We start from the raw sequence: 14610 nt of genomic DNA on the forward strand, positions 1-14610 counted from the left end.
CTACCAGGTTATACCTCATACCATGCTTTTCGGCCCTAAAACTTGGACCAAACCACAAAAGGAGGGGGAGTATCAATATTCGTCAAAGATACCCACACCTCCAGGTTGGTGACAAAGCACGAAGCATATCAGAGACTATCCATGTGCAACTAATAGTGGGTAAAACTGCCTTCCGGTTTATAGCCTGCTACAGACCACCCTCCCAAACCCAGGAACCCCACTCGGCCTTCCTGAGAACACTGGAAAATATGAAGGTCTCTCCAAACACCATTATATTGGGCGACTTCAACTACCCAAACATAGACTGGGAGCATTACTCTAGCTCCAACACCCTAGCCCAAAGGTCCCTAGAATTTATAAACTCAAATGCTATGGAACAACTTGTTACCACTCCCACAAGAGGGGAAAACATACTGGACCTGATCATCACCAACATGGGGACTCTATGCTCCAGACCAGAAGTGTATCCCTCACTGGTAAGATCAGACCATAAACTAATCTCACTGGATATTCACATCCCGACCCCACCCTTGCCCAGAAAACCACAGTGAAAAACTTCTCTAAAGCAAATTTCACACTCCTCAAAACCGAGGTGGAATCCTTCAAAGCCCCCGGGCCTATGGAAAATACGACCCAAATCGCAGAATCCTTTATAAACGCATTCTATGAACACCTTCAGGAATGCATGGATCATGCGATCCCAAATAAAACCAAGACCCAATCCTCCAAAGGCAGACGTCCTGTCTGGTGGACCCCAGCCATAAACAAACTATACAATAGAAGGAGGAAGCTACTAAATGATAGAGCAAAATCCCAAAAAGGGAAGGCATCACTGATCAGTATTAGCAAAAAACTACGGGCACTCATAAAATTGTCTAAGGCCAGCTTCGAGAGAAAAATTGCACAGGACACTAAGGATAATCACAAGGCTTTCTTTAGTTATGTTAGGAACCTGGGTGGTAATTCCCAGATATGCTCAGAATTAGTCCAAAATGATAAAAATACACCGAACTCACAGACATTGCCAACATCCTAGCTGACAGGTTCAGCGCAAACTTCTCCTGCCCCCACCAAAAGGGCAAATATCTATCCCAGCAGAGTGCTGCCCCTGACATCTCAGATGCTCAGGTAAGAGCCGCCTCTCCAAAGCAAAAACACAGCATCAATGGGACCAGACGGTGTCCCGGCTGCCCCTACATGAACTCCAAGAAGAGCTAAACCCAAACATAAAACTACTGTTCAATCTCAGCCTTACTACAGGATATGTGCCCAAAGAGTGGCGACAGCAACAGTGGTCCCTCTCCATAAAGGTGGTGCCTCAACGGATCCTGGAAACTATCGCCCCATAAGCCTGACTAGCTTGGTCTGCAAAGCTATGGAAAGGATCATCATGGACCTCATAAATAAAGATATTGGGGACCTACAGACACTGGATCCTACCCAGTTTGGCTTTGTTAAGGGCAGATCCTGCCTCTTAAACCTGGTTGATTTCTTTGAAACAGTCACCAGGGCCATTGACGAGGGGAAGGTGGTCCACACAGCCTACCTGGACCTCGCAAAGCCTTCGATACAATACCCCACCCGGCATTATAGATAAGCTCACCAGCTTAAATATAAACCCCTATGTCACTAGATGGATTGCAAACTGGCTCAAGGACAGAATCCACATGGTTAGAATTGCTGGAGCCATGTCAGACTCCAAACCAGTTACAAGTGGTGTCCCACAAGGCTCAGTCCTGGGACCTCTCTTGTTCGGTATATATTTCTCGGAGGTACAGGCCAACACGGAAGGACTGTGGCTGACCAAGTTCGCAGATGACTGCAAACTGGGCACCATAATCAACTCTCCAGCCGACACAAGCATCCTCCAAAAGGGCCTCATAGAAACAGACAACTGGTGCCAGAGCCATGGCCTCAAGCTAAATGCCAAAAAGTGTATAGTCATCCCCTTTGGCAAAAACAAAGTGCCCACAAATTACCACATAGGTAGTAATCCATTAAGTACAGAAGAAGTAATTAGAGACCTGGGGACCCAAGTTGATAGCAATCTCTCATTTGACAACCACGTGGCCAAAGTGGTTAGAAAAACATTTTATATAGCCCACCTAATCATGAAGGGATTCACATCTAGATCAGGGGAGGTCATCGTGCCTCTTTATCCATCCCTCATCAGGCCCATAATTGAGTACAATGCCCCTTTTGGGATGTACCTTACCAGACACCTGCAGCAACTGGAAAGACCCCAAAAGTACCTCACCAAGAGGATCAAAATGCTCAAACAGATGCCATATGCTGCCCGGTTAAAGAAACTCCAGCTCTACTCAGTGGCATACCGCCTGTTCAGAGGCGATCTGTGCCTGACGTATAAAGCCATGCCCAACCCGGAATTAATGGACATGCTGCACCTCAGAAAATCCAAATCCCATCGAGCTACGCTCGAGAGACTTGAACCTCAGCACTGAAATAAATAGGACATGCTGGAGGGACAGATTCATAACCCAGAGGCTCCCTTCACTCTGGAATAAAATCCCAGTCCAGGTTAGGCAGAATCCCTCATTGACTCTCTTCAAGAGGAATCTTGATGAGTGGATGGGAGATCGTAGGTTTACCCGGGTATCACTTCTGTGTCACTGTTAGACAGAGGCACAGTATACTAACCTCGAAAAAGGGCATAGCAAAATAAATTTAAAATGGGTGGCGAAAGCCAAACATTCTGGCTAGGCTTATAAATGCCCTAGGGCAGATAGCCTAGTATGAACCTATGAACCTATTTCATCTTGCCTTGTCCAAGTAAGTTATTAGGGAATGGTAATTTCTTTAGATCAGTCAGGAATATACAGCAAGATTAGTTTTTTATTGTTTTTCTTTATTTGTCTGATCCTGTCCATCAGTGCTGCTTTCAATATCTCCTGTGATTTGAGCTCTGTGGTTTACTGTGAATATATATTCAGTATTTTCATGCTCTTTTATTATTTATTATTAAATATATTTAAAACTTTTATTGTGGCCGGTCCTTGAAAAAAGTGTTTAACCTTTGAGAGTGCTTATATTTGTCTGGTGACATTGTGTGGGCCACTCCAGAAGGCATCTTGGTCAGCTACTACCATTTGTATTAGTATTAATATTACGCAGTGTAATTAGACACCCTTTGTTAAGGGCCTTAGGAGTAGCTGATTGTGGAGTGTCTGGTTACACCGATAACTACCTTATACTCGGGGCAGAAGGGGGCATGGCAGGTAAATCTGTGCCAGCCTTTCCCAGGTGTGTGTGTGTGTGTGTGTGTGTGTGTGTGTGTGTGTGTGTGTGTGTGTGTGAGCTACTTAGGGCAGGGACATGAAGCACTAGTTTTATAGCAAGGGTGCTGGAGGACTTGGCTCGGACACTCGGCTGAGGACCTAACTGTACAGCTGTACCAGTGGAGAGTCTTACTGGGAACCTGGAGGGAGACAGATATAGAAAAATCCAGACCCCGGGCTGAGTGTGATCCGAGTACTCTTTAGGGATATTGTGCTTGATGCAGAGAGGTCTGCATCTGGAAATATTGAGTGTAACCATTTGTATTCCAAGTGCACAACCCTCTCCAGACTCAGTGGTGAGGATTAGGCTCCTTGATTACTGGCCCAGTGTGGGGACATCACATATTGGTTGGCAGTGGTGAGATCATCACTCTTCACATATTGATTGGCAGTGGTGGGATCATACCACATCACACCAGGAGTTATTTACAGGGCAGACCAGTACAAACTACAGACTATTTATTCACCAACACAGTACAAAATTAGTGATATTTTATTCATTTTATTTTATCAAAGTTACCAATCAATGTGAGCAGTATGTCTTTTAGAAAAAGAAAGGAAAGTACAGTGCCCAACAAGGCCCTCAAATGTCCCAGTTTAGGCAGGATGTCCAAACTAAATGGCAATCTGACAGTCCTAATTTCAGTTATCCACTGCCTGGTCCTCCCAAGCAGTAAATAACACTTAGGATGCCCAGTCACAGATCCAAAAGTTGTTTTTCCCCCTCTGGCTCCTCCTCTCCCCCAAACCTTTTTTGAGATAAAGAGTGTTTTAAGTCACCAAACTGATCCAAAAGAGTCTTTCCAAAAATCAAGAAATAACTAACTGATTTAATGTTTGCAGTCTCTGCCTGACTGATGCATATCTTTTTGTGCTGTGCATAGGAACTCTAAGTATAACCTATAATTTCTATGACTATTCTTGTTTCTCACGGTTACAGTAATACAAAATACACACTCAGATTCATTCAGTAGTGCTAAAACATGTTTGTAAATTCAAAATAATAAAATAATAATTCCTGGATGCATAAGGATCTCAAGAAAGCAAATAAATTCATAGAAAAAAAATGCCAGGAAACTAGGAAAAAGTAGCCCTGGAGATACTTAACCCAACAACTACTACTTACAATTATAATCAATCAACAGAGCAGAATGAAGTCAAAGTTTGCCTGACTTTCACCCGTCAGTCAGCCTGAACAATTTTGTAATGCTATAATATGTACTTGCTACTCTAAAAACTTCTTAAAGCAACAAAGTTTTATATTATAGTCTATACTGACCTTCTCAACCAAATACACCATAACATAAACTCTAGTCCTCCCTAAACATTTCCATCCTTTACAAACTACACCACCCCTAATTATGATACCTCCCATGATCTAGTCAACAAGTTTATAGTTTTGTTTTAAAGCTATTTTTCCCTAATAGATGTATGTATGTATGTATGTAGCAGAGCTCTCAGAATAAACACGCCCCTGCAATGTAGAACAGTAGAAACAGATATGCAATGAGCGAGACCGGTCACAGGTGACTGCATAACCCCACCAACAGTCCCCCTTGTGTATAACAGCAACAGAATGTAGTAATAAAATGAAGAAACCCTATTTTTTATTTTAAAAATCTGATTGAAGCTAACCGTAGATGCGCAGGTGTGCCCATTGCTTAGCTACGGTTAAAGCAGCTTAAAAGGCTGAACAGGATAACAAGGAAGATATATGCAAATGAAGCAGCACATTTTATTTTACATGGCAAAGCACGTTATGACCAATATTTTTGTTGCATAACCCACTAAATAACATATATTCATGAACTGGAGTACTGCAGTAAATGCACATTTGAGGTGTCAGTGTCATAATGAATAAGGCACTAGTAAGCAGGTCTAAGCACAAATAAGCAGTAGTAAGCATATATAAGCACTAGTAAGTGGCCTTAAGCCCATTTGCGTGGCGGTAAGCAATGCCTACACTGGCTAAGCAATTCTAAAGCTAATTCTCTGTAAGCAGATGTAATGGCAGGTAAGCAGTGCTTACCATTGCGCAAACCCACTTACAGCTGCTCAAAAGTGCCTTAATCACTCTGTATCCAATGGCCTTTGTTCTGCCCATCAACAAAATAAACAGCCATGCAGGTCTCAGACCCAGGACCCTATACACCATAGTCCCAATAGTTATCCACCAAGCCATCACAGAAGTACAGAAGAATGAGGTAGTAGTAAACATGTCCTCACCATAGTACAACCAAACTGAACCTGTGAAAGGCATCAGTATACAGTCATATATGCCATAACCCACTACATAACATAAATATATGAACTGGAGTACAGCGGTAAACCCAGAAGTGAGATGTAATTGTAATAGAGTGTTGAAGTCCCCAATAAAACACAAAGACCCACAAGGACCTCACAGAGTGTAAGTGCACATCAATCAGGGATACCAGGCATACATATAAGGTGTAAAGAATAATAACACAATGCCAAAAAGGCATTATAATGAAGGTCTAATGTAAGCAATGCTAAGCATTGCACAGGCCAGCTTAGGAGATGTGAGCAATGTGTAGACCAGCTAACTCTTTGTGCCCAGTGGTATACCCCTTTAAACAATGCTAACCTTAGATAACCAGGTTTGCCCACAGCTTAGCCTTTTCAAAACCAGCCAATCACGGAAAAGTGCGGGAAATCATGCCTACTTAAACCCAAGAGGTGGGAATACATCTCATAACTGGTTGTAGCTTCCCCTTGCAGGCACTATGGCAGTAAGGGGAGAAGGAGTGCGCTTCCAGGCACAGCACTGGTGCATCCAGGTGTCCAAGGTCATGGCAGGACTCCTAGTTAAAGACCATGCACAGAGACTGCTGCAGGGCCAATTCCAGGGATCCAAATATAAGGTGGAGGCCTGGTACCATCTCGTCCGCAACCTCACCAGTGCCACTGGCATACCCCAAACTGGTGAGCAGGTCAGGCACCACTATGCCGACCTGAAGCGGCTGAAGGGTGACCTCTTGGAGGAGTGGCTCCAAGAGGCTAGAGCATCAGGGGATGTTCCAGACTTGTGTAAGTATCACCCCAGTATGTGTGTAATAAATGCCAGCTCAGGTATATCATGGATAGGTATGGCTAAATATTCCTCTCATGTCCCCCTCAGCTGCAACGGAGCGGGCTGCGAATTTGAGGCAGGTCAGTAATACTCATGCTTTTGCTATCATAGGAAATAAAAATAAAAGTAGTAGTAAATTGCTAGTATAAAACCTGTATTGTTCAAGGCAACTACTGCATACACTAGGGAATATGGCAGGAAGGGTCTCATATTGTTTGTATGGCAATAAAAGTGTAGTATCCTGACAAAACAGGTCTAACTACTGGACTGCATGTGTATATTCTGGTATCATATGGTAATGTAGATTTGCAATCATGTAATAGTACTGTAGTAGTAAGCACTGTTACCCACACCATGCACCATAAATTGAATGTGTAGGAATGCTGTATATGACAGGTGTAATCCCAAGAGGCCATTTAGTACAACTGAGAGACACACAGACAGTAAACAGGGAAAATGCAGACAACAAAAACTGAATAGCAAATTCAACTGAGATGTGAACTGTTGCTTTTTTACCGTACACATCCACAGTTGGAATCCTGCCAGTGGTAGTAGTCTGCATACAGAATCATACCCCACAACTGTACAGATATGTCCAGAATGTCTATTAAAGTGGCCCATATCTATTGCCTATCAACCTGTTCCCCTGGGAAATCAGATGTATAGGCAGCAAACAGGAAATACAACTGATTGACACATCTATGACAACATATCTGGCACACTAGCAACTCCCCAATACCTTATGTGACTAAAAAGCCACGTGTGTCCCATTTACACCCCAAATTGTTAAGCTGTGGTCAGAGTGTGTACAGTAACAGAGTGAGATGTATGTGCATAATAGTAATGTGAAACATGGTACTGTGTTTGGGAACACTCAGGTAGTGCTAATAAACATTCCTCCCACAGGTCTGTCAGATACCAACACTGTGCCTAGAAATACAAGAAAGATATGCAGTTGCTCTGAATAATGAGGTATTACACATCACTGTCACCCACACTGTCCTACAACATATAACTGTCTAGGAATTCTGTATAAGAGTGCTGTTATACAAGGTCAGAATGCATAAGCACAGGGGATTAATAATGCAGAAAGCAGATTGGAGATATACAGCAATATCAATACAGCAGACACAACTGTGATAGACAGTGTTTAAGTTGTAGCAGACACAGGCATGATCTGAATCCTGGGAGTGGAAGTAGACTGCATACAGATTCATACCTCACGACTGTACACGAGGCCAAAATGTCCCATATATGTTCTGAAGACTGGTAAAGATGGGTGAAGGTTGCCAGCCTAGTCAAATAGAATTTGGTACATAATTCTGTCATTTGTAAATATGAATGTTGAAATACAGGCTTGTTTTCTTAAATGAAAGAATATGCTGTGAATGTTGAACTCAAAACAATGTAGCAACATTGTCCTCTGCTGTAAAGAAAGCTAAGTCAAGCATTTCTTGTCTGTCCTTTGAAATTGAAATTATTTCATGACTGTCTTGGATGTTTACAATTTGGCTCCGGCCGGGCTAGATGAAGGCTTCCTGCCTATTGTTTTAAGGCTAAAGTTTATGACCAGAATTTACATGTGGGATGCCCTTTATTGCTCTGGTTTCTGCCTAGGTGTAAAATAATGGAAATGTAGTGTCTGTCAGCCTGGGAACACCAGGAAAGTGTAAAAAATGATGTAATGGGAATCAGGACTGCAATAGCAATTTAAACAGAGAGAATCAGAAGGCATTAAGCATTTTGTCTTGATCATCCAACTCATCAGCACTCTGCCTGTTTTCTTATGTAAGTTATCTTAGACTTGTGTTTTCTTTTAGAAATAGCTAGGAACTAGAAAGATTAGACTAAGTGTTTTCTGTGATGTCAGAACTGTACTACTGAATTATTTTAAGTATTTGTGTATGATCTCTGAACTCTTGAGTAGCACTGTGTAGTAGAAAGTATTGTCTTGTGTTTTTAATTATTTATTATTAAATATTTTAAACCCATTTAGCTGTGGCTGTTTTGCGTAGAGATAAGTTAAGCTCTAAGAGTACATTACATGTATATAAGGATCTTGTACCTAGTCACTCTAATAAGCCTTGACTGTTTAGTCACAACCACCAACTAGATAATAATATTGCACAGTAATAATTAGACACCCTTTCATAAGGGCCTTTGAGTAGCTGATAAATATTAGTGGGTGGTGGCAAGTGGAACTACTGTATACTCTGGGAGAAAGGGGCACAGCTGGAGAAACTGTGCCAGCCTTCCACCGGAGGATCTGTGTGGTTGTATAAATTCTTCTCAAAGTGTGTGTGTGTGTGTGTGTGTGTGTGTGTGTGTGTGTGTGTGTGTCAGCTACTTGTGCAGGTACAGGAATCACTGGTTGGACAGAGAGGGTGCTAGAGGTTTTAGCTTGCCCACTAAGCTGAGATCTGGACCCTATAGCTGTGCCAGTGGAGAGTCTTATTGGGGACCTGGAGAGTAAGGGAGCGACCAGCCCCAGACTGACTGTGATCTCTGAGTGTTCTTACGGGAAATTGCACTTTCCTGTGTGTATCTGTTATTCTTTCCTCATATATGAGATGCCCTCTCTGGTGTTAGTGGTGAGGATTAAGGCTCATTAATTGCTGGGCATGGGCATCACATATGTGCCCATATTTGCTGCCTGTCCCGTCTCCCTGGTAAGTCTGTGGGATGATCCCAGATGTGTAGTCAGCAAACAAGGAATACAAGTGATTGTCAACCATCATGAGAACACACCTGTCACTGTAGCAACCCCTGAAACTGTTAGGAGAGTAATATTTCGAGTATGGCACTCCCATGTTGTCAAGCTGTGACCAGAGTGTGTACAGTAACACAGTGAGATGTATGTGCATAATACTAATGTGTAATCTGGAACGTTGTGTGGCAACAGTCAGGTAGTGCTAACAAACATTGCTCCCACAGGTACGTTGAATACGAACACTGCGCTGAGATATACAGACCAATATAACCTGTAATGGTACTGTCCACCCTGGTATTGTAGGGGATTGTGAGTGTTGCAGTTTCTCTGAATAATAAAGTATCACCGGTCACTGTCGCCCACACTGTGCTACATAATATAACTGTGTAGGAAAGCATGTATATGTGTGTGTCAGGTCACTAAAGCTGGAAGAGGGCAATATTCTAGATACGTCCAGGCACACCAGCATGTGGTCAACACATGGCCAGAGTCTGTGCAGAAAGAGTTGGATAGTATAGTGCAAAACATCAACCTGGAATCCGGGCGTATGTGTACAGTTAGTCAATGTTAACAAATATTCCCTCCATAGGTATACCAGGTAAGAGGTGTATACTGCAGGTAAAACTAGTTCATGTGTAATGATGACAACAGCCATATCACTGACCAAAATAAGGCTATAGGGTAGTGTAGTAATACTTATAAGGCAAATTGTGTCGTTAAACACAATGTAGTTGTTGGATAAAATAATATCCAACAGTTCTTCAACTATTCTAAGTTCATTATCTGGTACTGCAAGTCTACGCATCCTAGCCAGAACAAATTCTATCCCCTCCTCATGTGGGATTGAACTGTAAAGATCACAAATGTCTACTGTTAGGAAGTTGTTCTCTTGAGTGAACTTGATTTTATTAATCTCTTCTAGAAAAGACCAAGAATCATGGCTAATTTGTGGTTCTTGTTTCACATATTTGTTAAGGATGGAGTCAACAAGTTTTGCACTAGCATAAGTTATAGACTGACGTGCACGATTTATTTACAACTAGTAGACGTAGCAATGGGCTCACCATGTGGTGCGAGTTGCGCCAACATGGTGATGGCCCATTGGGAACACACTTAGTTATTCAACAATCCCAGTATAATAAACTTGATAGAACATTATACACGCTTCTTGGACAATATTTTTATAGTGCTAAGAGGTGATGACGCTTCAGCTACTATAATCTTACACGCAATTAACAACAGTACCAATTTCTTAAAATTTACATCAAATTTCAGTAAGGAAACTATAGCATACTTAGACTCACTGTTGAAAAAAGATGTTGCACTAAATGTGTATACAGCATCTATATATCAAAAATCAACTTACTGTAATGCATTTTTGCATTACAAAAGTGCACACCCATTCAGTACAAAAAAAATCAGTTTTAAAAGGGCAGCTCGTAAGAGCAGCCAGGAATGGTGACAGCAAATGAAGATTTTTGCACTGAATGTCAGAACTTAACTGAAATGCTCTTGCAAAGAGGTTACCCCACAGGTTTTGTTAATGAAGTGGTAATAGAAGTGTCACATAAATGTCAGACAGGTTTTTATAAACCAATACTTTCTCTATGTGGAACTAGCACCACAAATACAGAAAAGGATGTAATTATGGAGGAGAGGGTAATAACATCTACCACCCATACAAACATATTTTCAAGGGAAGGTGGTCAATACAATAGTAGTTTCACTGTAACTTTTAGTACTGACACGGTTGAAATCAAGAAAATTATCACCAAAAACTGAAACCTGTTAAAAAATGAGATTGAATTAGTTAACAAGATAGGCCACAGACCTATTGTCACTTACAGAAAGGGTAAAAACTTGAAAAACTTAATAGAAACCCCTATTGTGAAGGTTGCAAGGACCCCGGGGATGTTCAAATGTGAAAGCTGTAACAACTATGGATACACTGCAACTGGACATTTTTCTATAGGTAACCACAAGTATTCCATCACAGGTAGGTACAACTGTAACACTAAAATGGTGATATACCTAGCTCAGTGCATTCTCTGTCCTGTTTTCTATATAGGGAAAACATACAGAAAGTTAAAAGAAAGAATCTACGAACACATGTACGCTATTAGGAAAGGGAAAACAGAGAATGCACTAGCTAGACACATGGAAAATTCACCTAACCATAAATTCAATTTTAAGGTTATAGACCAGATTAGTGAAAAATGTACATGAAGGACCAGCATCACTACTTTTAGAATAACTTGAGTTGTTATGGCAATTTCGATTAAATGCAAATCAGTTCCCAGGAATAAATGAAACATGCACTATTCTCCCATACTTAAAATTAAAAAGTATGTGGAGATAATTTACCTAAATCAAGTGATGAGTTTTAGGGTTAGTCCCACACCTAAAGCATTTATTTATTTACAATGGTTATATATTAACCATGGTTTTATTTTAATATGCTTTATATTTTTTTATTTTTAATACACTAGGTATAAATAAATTTACTGTTGATTGAGCAGTGAAAGATGACTTTTTTTATTTTGGGGGAGAATGCATTATATTGTTCTTTAATCAGGGCTTTTAACTCTGTATTTTTAACTATGGTAGAACTTTTATCAAGTGATGTGTTCATTGAACATTGTTAAGAGGTTTAATTGAGACACTGGTCACATGACTGTATTGTTGAAACATTTAAGAGTGTCTATGAAGTTGATTCTTTTATCTGAAGAAGTCCAGCCCACTGTGCTGGACGAAAAGCACTTAATAGAGTATGTGGTGTTCTTACATCGGTTGCTTTTTTATGTTTGTACATATTGACAATATACACACTGTCGACATTCACCATAAGTACACAGACCTCAGTACTGTACAAACAACCACAGAATGTCCAGATTATGTCATCAAATAGAACCCCTACTGTACATAAAGTGTAGCAGTCTGATATCTCACTGGCTTATCAGATATGATGGCACTAATTATGGTGTACAGCACATATGCACCTCTTAATACATGACATATGTACAAAGGTTGACAGAGTTGTGGCTGGAAGCACATACACAGGGCCAATATTGACATGTTGCTGAGATAACATCTTACATTTCCTGTTGTAACAGGGTTTGTCGCAACATATGTCCTATGAGAGATATGAAGTCAGTAACTGTCCCGGCTTTCAACATCTACAGACTGCAGTCCTCATACTGCCTTCTGCAGTTCACAGATACATGCTCTGTGGGTAACACTTGAAACCAAAGGCATCACACACTGCCCAGTCTGCAGATGGCCATACAGATGGGGAGTCCTCATAAACATAGAACTGACATGACAGGTATTAACACATGCAGGCCAGCCATATCTGCACACACCCTGTTAAACCAACATTACTCTGAATGCAGTATAGTAGCACTTACAGTCTGTAGTCAGGTCAGGCACATCCCCCTCCTGTGTGTTGGCCTGTTTCCACAATGTTTGTTGTCAGAGGTAAATCCCCATTCCATCTGAGACGCTGTTTGCCAAACAGATCGAGTTCCTGCTCACAGTGAATGGAAAGGCCCAACACCAACATGATGTTCCTAGATATTGGAGTATGTTTCCATGCAATTGGCTATGGGAATGCTACCACAGCTGTTCCATATGCAATCAGCTAGGGGAGGGATGCAATTCATGCAGAGGCCATCAGCTGATTATGAGCATCAATTAAAATGCACATGCTGCTGCTGCCTAAGCAAAGCAGGTGTAGGTCTCCACATCCACCAGTGAGGGAGCGAGAGGCGCAGACAGAGGCAATGACAAGTCAATGAGGGGTGGGAGACTTAAGCATGTTTATGTCACACACCTACCAGCACAAGGTATCAACCCCCTGATGACTATGTACTGCTATCACAGTCCTATGCAGTTATTGGATGCGCCACATAGATTACCTGTTGTGGAGTCCTCAGAACATATATGTGATGGTGAGTGACATCTCCAACAGGGATATGTTAGCTATACGGTAGGTGAAGTACACGTGCCTGTCCACATGAACAGGTGCCAGTGTCAGCACAGCCACACTCTCACAGGGACGCACACACACTGTCACACTTGGCAGGGCCAGGGATACAGCTCATAACTAGTGAGATTGCCACAACACATTACTGTGTAGGTATCACATGCACCACACGGATCATACAGAGGTTATGTGGGCAAAGGGTATGGGGAGGTGTCTGACATCAGACAGCATGCTTCATTATGCCACTGGGGGTTGTAGTGAGTGTGGATGTGATCATACGCATCATACAACACACACACACAAACACACAGGGTGCCAGTACTGACATGCATGGGTGCATTTCTGCACAGGTATGTGGTAGTCAACTGTGCCTGATGGCTAGGTGATGGGTATACCTTGGCATCAGGTCACATGACACTGGTCTGCATTGTGGCTCAGGGTTGTGGTTTCTGCATTTGACCACACAGGTGGGTATTGTATCCACCATCCCATCACCTGGGTGACTATTGCGTGTGGCCAATGCTGTGCATCACTTGACATGTATGTGTTCCTTAGTCCATGACAAGGACGGTGTCTGGGATGTGCACACCTCCCACATGCAGGTAACAGTGATATGTGGAAATGTACCTGGGATGTCGGGCCTATGTTGTGTACACAGATTATCAGATGTGCCAGTCTTGGCCATCTGTGGCAGGAACTGGTAATGGACAGCAGGTTAACTTTGTACCTACATTGATAGCATGCTAACGGCATTCCCTGGTGTCAGTGGCATCTATCCATACAGGGCATGTTTTCAGGCATGGTGTGTCCTTTGTGGGTCACATGTGATGGCACCACAGGTGTTGTAGGTGTCCAGTGGGGAACATGGGGAAGGTGCACTGTCTGCATGTATGTGCCTACTGGACATATGGACAGAGTGCCATGCCCTCTGTAGGCCACTGCAATCACTCCATAGTTAATATCAGTGGCCAATATGCTGTGTACTACACACATATTGGCTGGTGCCTCGGCATGGGTGTGTGTGTGTGTGTGTGTGTGTGTGTGTGTGTATGAGACATGGGTTAAGAGTGTGCTCTGGGTAATACTGGGGGGTTGCTAACTGTGATTGCCTGGCCTTGATGTCACATGTATGGGTATGGATTTGCAACTCAGCCTCTTGGCTATTTCACATCTGTTATCCCTGGACAGTGGATATTGTGATATATATAGGGCCACCATATAAGAAATTTGCAAAACCTGCTCAAAATTGGGCCCAGGTGTCAACACACTAACACACACCTCCACACAGGATATGAGTTACGAACATACACACACACACACACACACACACACACACACACACACACACACATACCTATCATTTCTGGGAGTAGAACCCCTTTCTATCTAGTTTATTACACTACAGCAGTATGCAGTTATAGTAAGTGCCACAGAGATTACTAGAGTACTCCTTCCCCAAAGGTGTATATCACATTGGATGACATCTGCAGGATTGCCAAAGTAGGACATTCCAATTGTAGTGAGTGTG

The sequence above is a fragment of the Protopterus annectens genome, chromosome 16.part0 (assembly GCF_019279795.1).
Source record: "Protopterus annectens isolate FY-2018-M chromosome 16.part0, PAN1.0, whole genome shotgun sequence".
Taxonomy (NCBI): Eukaryota; Metazoa; Chordata; order Ceratodontiformes; family Protopteridae; genus Protopterus; species Protopterus annectens.